Genomic DNA, 9597 nt, shown 5'->3' with positions numbered 1-9597 from the left:
TTTTGTTCCAGAGTCATGTGAAAGTTATGACTGGTTGACGGCGCTTCTGTCACGTTATTGCTACTTTATTCATTGGGCTTGTGTTTTTCGCCTTACACTCTAAAAAAACAAACGGTGCTATATAGCACCAAAACAATTGCTTTGGATCGTAACGATAGAAGAACCATTTTGGTGCCATATAGCACCGGTGAAGAACCAGTGAAGCACCAGTGAAGCACCAGTGAAGCACCAGTGAAGCACCAGTGTAGAACCATATAGGGGCCATATAGCACCACATATGGTTCTACATAGCACTATATGGTTCTACACAGGTGCTTCACTGGTGCTTCACTGGTGCTTCACTGGTTCTTCACTGGTGCTATATGGCACTAAAAATGGTTCTTCTATCGTTACGATCCAAAGCAACTGTTTTGGTGCTATATAGCACCGTTTGTTTTTTAGAGTGTATGACATCTGTTTCTTTTGTGCTTCTGTCTGCTCTGGTCTAATCGTAACATTCCTCTAAGGAATGACACCTTTTCTTTTGTTAGCAAATTATTTCCTACACATACAGTAGCTACAGTAGGGTCTATTGTGACCATTATTAATAATAGTGGTATTTCTTTATATATATATCAGCTTGTCATCTCCTTTCGACAGCACATAGACTCTGCAAGTGCAAAACCTTGCACATTTTGGAAGTATTTTGAATTATTTCCTGGGAATTGTCCCAGATTTTTACTGTGGTTTCATACCCACCACATTTATAATTACAAAACAGTTGCACTGAAGTGACATGAATGTGTTGATGTTGAAATGCTAGCAAGAAATGTTGATGATGAATATAAGCATGTGATCAGTGTGTCCAAACCCCTTTAACCACCTCTGCTTCTGAAAAATGTCAACATTAGAAAAGAGTGGGGAATATTTTTAACAAATTCCTGTGTCTGCTTCACATTGTGGTAGCATTGTAGAAGGTACAGCACAAATTAAGATTTTAGGATTGTTTTGTAACCCTGCCACAATCTAAGACCGGTTTGGCTAAAGGACTATTATTGGAGGGTATTTCAGCTAAAAACATATATTGGACTTGACAGCAAACCTAAAGCTCATAAATAAGAGCTGCATAACGCTGTATCTCATTTCACATGCGGATGAAGTTGTAAATATTGAACTTCTATACAAAATAGCCTACTTAATTCTAAGGGTCAGAAAGAGGGTGGAAAATGACCATAAAATAAACTGAATTATGAACTTTACTATCATAATAACAAAGCTTTTAAAGAAAGCCACCTTTTAAATCATATCTTTGTTAGAGTTTTATTATAAAAGTACTCAACTGAAAGTAAGAATCACATGTAAGTTTGTGCAGAACATAAATGCAAAGGTTTATGTTCATATCGATCCACAGTGTTCGTAGTCTTAACAGGGTGTCTGTTTGTTTCCAGGACCAGGAGGTTTCTAGATTACTAACCACATGATTTCCTAGAGATGATGATGACAACAACATGATGTGTGCCACCAAGTCAGTGTTTTTGGGTGTATAAACACAGTGTGGGCAGGTCATATGATAAACCACAGCACTTTGAGGTTTTGAGTCAAGACTGAATGTTTCAAGGAATGTTAACATGTAAACTTCAATAAGGCTCAGTAACATTTAAAGTGTCACATGATAGTTAAATTAGAGAGAAGTAAAAACAGGAGGATTTTCATGAGATTTAAAATCTGGAATTTACAAACAAATATAAACCTGGAAAATAAAGAAAACGAATTGGACATTTTTGTTAACACTGGTTTATGTCAATAATAAAATATATTTCATATTATTATTGTTTTATATTATTAATATGAATATTATTAATTTAACACTTTTTAGTTATGTTTCAGACCTTTGGACCTCACTGTAAAGCTTTTTCAGAGCTTTTGTTTGAATATTGCACACTGAAGCAGAAATATAAACAAGAATTAAAACAAAACAGACTAGTTGAAAACAAGAGTCTTTGTTATTAGGGGGTGTGCACACCAAAGCTTTTAAAATATTGCATACATTTTAAAATATTGCTAATCACATAAAGCCTTAAATGGCCTAGGACCTTCGTATCTTCAAGAATTACTATCAGAATACAATCCATCGCATACACTGCATTCACAAAAGTCATTTAATTATCCCTAGAATATCACTAGTGTCTAAAGGTAGTAGATCCTTTTCTCACTTAGCCCCTAAGCTCTGGAAAGATTTACCCAACAGTGTTCGAGAATCGGACACAGTCGATAACTTAAAGTCTAAACTAAGACATATCTATCACATAATTTGTCTAGTAAATATACTTATGCCGCAATAGTTAGCTTGTCCGTAACAAAGCATTCACATTCATCTGGGTAATATACTGGGTAATATACTGGGAAATACCGTAATATACCGGTAAAAGTGCCAGCTGCTGGCTTTTTTGAAAAGCACATCGTTTTCATTGGAAACAATTAAATATATACGCCGGCGTAAAAGTTTTGGGGTATACGCTACCTTATATCTCTCCACCACACTGTATTGACAGCTCTCTGACTTTGACAGTCATATTTCCAACGTTTGTGGGTAATATATGCTGAAATAGTTCGCTTGTCTGGAACTGAGAAGATATTCAACCACTATACAGTATGACACTTGCATTACATGCGTACGGCCCCTACACTAATATGATTTTGTTATTATTTCCTTGTCTCGTCCTCGACTCGTGAACACTGAGACTAACAGAGTTTTATAAATTTTATAAAATAGTATCTAATATATAGTATATCCTTTATACAGTCAGCTATGTATGGCACTCGCAAGGGTTTTTTCTTCATAGGACATTTTCCTCCTATTAAAAATATATATATTTTTTCCTAGTAGTTTTTTTAACCCCTTAATGGAGTCAGCTGACATTGGCTTGACTTAGAACTCCTTTCTATATGTTACAATATCACTACGCTCGCTAGTACGGGTTAATCTTAGCCGCTGTTCTCTGCTACTTAAGTCGTCCACCGATTTTTCTGTGTTTTCTCCTGCTTTTATTAATGTAAAGCTGCTTTGAAACGATTAAACAATTGTGAAAAGTGCTATATAAATACAATTGAATTTAATTAAATTGAACTATATTGGCAAGTTAAAGAGATGAAATATGGAAAAACATGTGTAACATTTTTGCCAACTTGCTTTTCAGAACAGTAAGCAGAGTCCTTTTTCATTGAAGGACATGGGGTTGTATGGGCAGATCTACAGTGAATGGATTTGTTGCTTTTCCAAAAAGTTCACCACAGTTACTGGGCTTTCAGCAAACATCTGATTGCCAAAGGAAATTACTCAAATAAATCTGACTGTAAATGCTCCAAAGCAACCAAAAAACCTAAGAAAAGCATGACAGCGCAAAATATAAAGATAATTTTACTATGTGCATACTAGTTCCAAAACATCTTTAACAGTCTGACATACTGGAAATCATAAACATAATTTTGTCCACCATCCATGTCTAAACTTGTTGATCTTTTCCATGCTTTATGTACTAATCCCCTTTCTTTTTGATTTTCCAGAAAATCACCAATAGTACCAATGGCCAAAGGTCATAGAGCTACAGTTTTACTCTTTCATATGTTTTATTTATAGCACAAAAACATCTAAATAGAGGAGAAAAATATGTTCAGCCACATTACATGGCTGGACCGGAGTGGCTGACCACGGCAGCTAACCCAGGTTTTATGGTCCACGGCTAAGCTTTGCTGGAAATCTCTTGTCAAGGGAGAGTTGAGCTCTCTAAAAGTGCCCACTGAACCAAGCTGATCTCCTATCTGCCAATAACTCTGGGTGCAGTCACACTGCTGAATGTTTGCTCTGAGCCTACAATCAACACATAACAGTGTTACAAATCCACATAATGGAACAAAATGCCCTTTATTTTATGATGTAACTCTAAATGCTATCATCTCATTTGCCATTAGCCATTTGAGTCCAGTCACACCAGCAGTTTGGGGTATGTAATGGATTATTAGTCATGTACATGGATCTACAATTCAAACAGGGCACGTTTTGGGAGGGGCTTCTGGGGAACTTTTAAAGAGAAACATCCAAAATACTTCGGCGGATCGTGATTGGATAACCGGCCTGTCATCTAAATCCAGGGGCGTGTCTTGCACGCGATCGTTCTCAATGTAACAGAGTTTAGCGCAGTCTTGCTTTGTAATAGGCGTGTGTGAACTGTATGTGCGCCAGGGGGCTTACCAATACGATTAATGAAGAAAATTAACGAGAAACGCTAAAGAAACGGTCCGATTTTCTGTTTCGTCTGTGTTTTTATACAAGCCAGCTTCGAGTCTGCGAGGGATCAGCGTCCGACACGAGCACAAAGGAACATTTAAAGGAAAACAAAGGTAAACGGGCTGTTTTTCTTCATCGCTAGAAGTTTGTTCATTGCGTATTTCTCTTGGATCTGATATCTGGACATGGCAGTCGGTGAAGTTTGTTTAGGATAAAAACACACCGCAATATTTTGCAGAATTTGGGGGAACTAAGCAGGTATCTGTTTAAGACGATACATGTATTTTACTGTGTGTGGCGACGTACAGGCAGTCTTTATTGTTAAAAACAGAACGGCTGTGATCTGAATTATTGCTCTCTGTAGTTTTTCCACGGGTTTTTTTGTGTTGTTATATCTACACGCAATACAGTATGGGCACTCTGCATTGCACAAGTGAAGGAACCACTGCGTATAATGTTTTAATTCTGTGATATGATTGTTGACATCGTATGAGTCACACTGGCCACTTTAAAGACTTGGGTTTTTCATATTGTGGTTTCCAGCTGAACCTGTATTTGCGGTTGCTGAAGGTGTTGGCACGCTAGACATTTATCGCGTCTGCGGTCGCGATCACACGACACGCGTCCAGTTGTTTAGATAACACGCGCAGCACTTTCAATGCGCTAGCTGAGTTAAATATACACAGACATCGTCGTATCTCGCTGTCAAAAATACTGATTATGGATATTTATGGCGAGTTTTATCCATTTAATATTTTTAAGTAGTTCAGCCCTAGTCATAAAGCGAGTGCAGGATTTTTGAAGCGTGTTGCACAGCTTTGACAGCAGCTTGCTGGACGGAGTATTTTAAAAGGCTGCTTATAATTACGCTTGCAAAAAAAATGGTAAGTCTTCCTAAACCCTCTGTAAAAGCAGTGAATTATTTTATGCTTTGAGTCTTCGTTGTTTTCTGAATACATTTGTTTTTCTTTGTTCTTCATTGTTTGTTATGACTAAACAAAACCATATTTTTCTATAGTGCCCCAAACTGTTTCAGTTTGGTGGAGGTTCTCGTGTAATAAAATAAGAAAAACCTCTTAAAAATTAAATTTTAAAGACGATTCAGAGCTATTGAATTGCTTTAAGCGATTTCGTCTCTGCCAAAATTCAGCCCTAAGCCAGAATATTAGCCAGCATTCATCCCTCAGACTGCAGGAGGTATATTTCTGTCATCCACCCCGAGGTTTCTTAAATCATCTAAGACTTATTGAATAATGAATAGATTGGTGGGCTATCATTACACGTTTTCCTGTGGTCCTGTACTTCCTTTTAAACGTTTAATAACTGTTTTTTAATGAGTGGGTTTGGTTCATAATTACAATACAAGGGCTCTTAAAATATTTAACCAGCAATTCTGATGGCACAAGTACAATTTTAATGAGTTTGTCTAGAGACTTATGTGTATTAAATTGCTATTTTTTTCTTGCTTGCTTAACCGATATTAAGATTGTTAGATAAGTATATTTATAAATCTTCCTGTTTACAGTCACTATTGTGTCCTATTGTCCTTTTGACGTATTGTTCGAGGTTGTCCTCTTCTGGTGGCAGTTTTAGTCTTTCTTGTATAAAAAAGGCACATTAATGGTGATTGTTAAAGTTTTTTAATAAATTGTATATATTTTATTAGTGAAACAGCAAATTAAAAGCAAGAAACGTGAAATTGTTGGATGATCTCGTCGGCATTCTGCATTCCAGTTACCTTTTGTCTGAGAATTTGATCCTTCAGTTCTAAGTCATCACAAGTACTGGCATTTAGTCCTTGGTTTAACATAAACTAAATATTTACCTGCTCATCGTTAATTTAATTAATACCATAGTTGAAGGTTTATTTGCATTTGGTGGTCTCTGGTAGTCAGACCCAAGGCATTTTCCCCTCCAACCTTTACCACCAGTTTTATCTTACCCCATCATGGCTGCCTCGGGGCTGAGGTAATGATGCATATAGCCTGGGGTGTAATTTTATTTCCAATTTCCTGTTGCTGTAGTTTTGCCCCGAATGATGTTACGCTAACTGTGCACCGCGGATGACTGTGGGCTCGTAATGGCTCTTAGGGTAATGAGAACTAAAATAGCCTGGGTGCTACGATTGGATCAAAGCCATCTACCTTTGTTTCTTTCCGATTTCATCAGACGAGGGCAATTTACTTTTAGGACTTGTTTCACTGGTTTAGTTATTCATAGCCATTTTTATGATAAATTGAAACTGCAGAATGGAACAAATGCGAGTTCGTTTTCGAACCGAGTCGATTCATTTACATTTGAATCTGCGCTAAACGACCAAATGTACCTGTTCTGGACCGGCGGTGAGACACAATAGATCACGTTCAATTAGTTACCCTAGGGAGTTCAGTCGGCACCATAATGGCCCCTCATATTTCATTTTGATTGTTGTAACCCATGGCAACAAGGTAGGCAATTGCTGTTAGGCACACGTGAAGGTAAGGCTATGGAGACTGGTGAGAAGTTTGTGGGGCGCAGTAGAATCAGAGCTGTTTGTTCCTGCCTGGCTGCCTGAGTCCAGTGAGGGGTTTCGTACCCCTGGGGAGTGAATTATTACCTGTCAGACCCAGAGCCGCTGCATCATCTATTACGCAGCCCTTCTCGTGGGGGCAGTCAGCCCTAGCATGGCATCACGATCAGTGGGCCTTGGCCTTCAAACCTGCCTTTCTCTTCCCAGTTGGCCATAACTTGTGTGGTTTCAGGTATTATATATGTGTGGTTACGCTGCAGGGAGGCACTTCCACAGAGAGTGCGCTAGATTGGTTGTAGTGTTTGTTAATGCCATGTTTAAGTTTACTACGGTAAGGGTCCAAGAGTACAGCTGAGAGGTCATGATAACTATTTCAGTCCTCTATAATCTTCTGTAATGGATGGCACCGTCGTGCTTAACCCTGTTATCAAGTAGTTGGTGGTCAATGATGCTAATTTGTCGCACATTCACACTTAAAGTAATTCTGGTACCTTTCAGAATCACTTCAGAATACAAACACCAAACCTATTTGTACTCCTGCCTCGAGGCAAGGACTGTTACTACCAGCAGAATGGGGTGAGAAAGCTAGTGATGCAAGCTGAGAGAGAGGTAGGGAGTGAGAGAGAGCGGGAGGGAGGGAGCATGAGTGTTGGACTTGACGTTGGACGAGAGACAGGCCTCAGCCCTCCGTTTCCTTCTGCCCTTGGACAGACTGCCTGGCTTCCAGCAGCTTTGTAAGCCATTTTTCTGAAACTTTAACCCTCTTGTCAAACATCACGCTCACAACCACAGCAGCCACAGATGGAGGGACACAGAGTACTGGCCACTCCTGCAAAGCACGCTGAGATGGAGTGTGTCCAGATACTGCACAAAGACAGAGATATGTTTGCAAATTAAGCAAGATTAAACAGAGCTAAAAGAAAAGCAGACCTCGTGCTAAGTACAACAACGATGTTCAATAGACACATTTCTGGTGTTTCATACATTTCCATGCGTATAATCAGTTGCTTGTGGGTGCTGGAGTAACAACAGATGTCCAGAGCAAGGATTACCATGATATGTTACCATGACTGCTATTTTTTTTTTATTAAATCCTCATGTGCCGTCAAAGGCTTCACCCAACCAGGGCAAATAGTACAGCTATTCGGAAAGGAATTTGTGTATTATATACAAGTAAAGCTCTGTGCATGCTTTTTTGGCACTTTTATGCTGTAGACTTGTATTGTAACTATAAACTAGAGGTAGACTGATTAATCGGTTTTGCCGATTAATCTGCACCGATAGTTCATTGATGGAACAATCCACACAAAATATCCATGCAGAGTGCGTCTGTTGCTTCATATCATTATGAAGTGATTAATTGCTGAATAGATGCTGCATTAGAAGAGAAACAACAGCAGGAAGCTAAGTTTGTCGTCAAGGTTGTTTAATTACTTTTGTTATATATTTCAGCCTTGTTTCACTTTAAGTGTTATGTTTGTTTTTTGTCCAGTATCCATTTTAAACTATCGGTCAATTAATCGGTTATCGGCAAGTAGGGACCAACTTGGGTATCGGAAAAATCCATTATTAGTCGACCTCTACTATAAACAGTTTGCTTGATATTATATCGCTGCAAGGTTTGTAGTATGGCTGTAACGATTAATCGTGCAAATGCGTGTTTTCTCAATAAAGGAATTTGAATGAATTATGGTGAAATTCCGCCACATCCAAAAGCCAGAGGGCGCTCTTGTGCAGAATCTCCAACTGTGCCACAGAAGAAGTAGCATTACAAACGCTATTCCAGAAATGTCTAGGGCTGCGTCCGAAACCGCATACTGTATAGTAGGTACTGAATTAGATGAAGTGCTACAACACGTGACATACGTCGTCATCACGTCATGTCATTTCAGCGCAAAAATAGCCGCATGCCTCTTCTTCTTCGTTGTATAACTCCTCTCCCGGGGCATCATGGGATAGTGAAGTGTCCATCGTATGTACACTGCAAATCTAACCGGAAGTAGTAGGTCATCCGGGTACTTTTAGCATACTGTTTTTCGAATACTATGTATTCGGACATACTACTTGCCTCGCCTACTGCTTTTCGCGTACTATATGGTATGAAGTAGGCGGTTCTCGACGCAGCATAGAAGAATATTTATATCGCCGTTCTTCAGATTGTTTCAGGTATTTTCATGATAATAAAGAATATTTTGAATGATTTGTTTAACGAGTGTTGCTTTTTTAAATGCAGGTTATAAACGACTCTGACTCGTAATGATTTTGGATTGATAAGGACTTCTTACTGACCAAAACGCCATAGTACACGCACAAGCTGCGCAAGTCGATTTAAGAATCGATTTTAGACGGGTCTTTTTAAGGGACACGCGATTTATCGTTACAGCCTTAGTTTGTAGCTTAAAGTCTCTGTCAATCTTGAAAATTTGTTAAACACATTATAAATGTCATGAATGTATGGCTGAAATACAACAAAAATACTGTAAACTAAGTACAGGGTTCCCGCGGGGTCTTAAAAAGCCTTAAAAGCATTGAATTTATGAATTTGGAAATAATACCTTAAAAAGACTTAAAAAAGTCTTAAATTTTGATGTCTTGGTCTTAAAAATTGTGCTGTATGTAACTTCTCCATATTGTATTTTTCCTTAAAAGTTTCTTTGTCAACCACATTTTGATTAAATCAGGGATGCAAACACATCGCTTTTCGGCACCTGCGGCTTTTCATTATTAATGGCATTTTGGTTGCGAGCACATCGTGTCTCTCCCGATGAGTCTGCTGTTTCTCGATGAATTGGGTGCGACATGAAGCGAGTTCAGCGTCACATGT

General features: G+C 38.6%; 1 protein-coding gene across 3 annotated transcripts in view; it reads left to right on the top strand.

The window, feature by feature from the left end:
* Positions 1–4167: 4167 nt before the first annotated feature.
* Positions 4168–9597, top strand: part of sema6cb (semaphorin 6Cb) — a 141220-nt gene continuing 135790 nt past the window's right edge. For all 3 annotated transcript variants that reach the window (XM_065245416.2, XM_065245415.2, XM_065245414.2), the window contains exon 1: positions 4168–4377. The gene's annotated coding sequence lies outside the window, so the exon portion shown is untranslated. The remainder of the gene's footprint in view (positions 4378–9597) is intronic.

Source organism: Paramisgurnus dabryanus, chromosome 13 (assembly GCF_030506205.2).
Source record: "Paramisgurnus dabryanus chromosome 13, PD_genome_1.1, whole genome shotgun sequence".
Lineage (NCBI taxonomy): Eukaryota > Metazoa > Chordata > Actinopteri > Cypriniformes > Cobitidae > Paramisgurnus > Paramisgurnus dabryanus.
The sequence above is the reverse complement of the archived record's forward strand: the minus strand, read 5'-3'. Positions and strand labels throughout refer to the sequence as shown.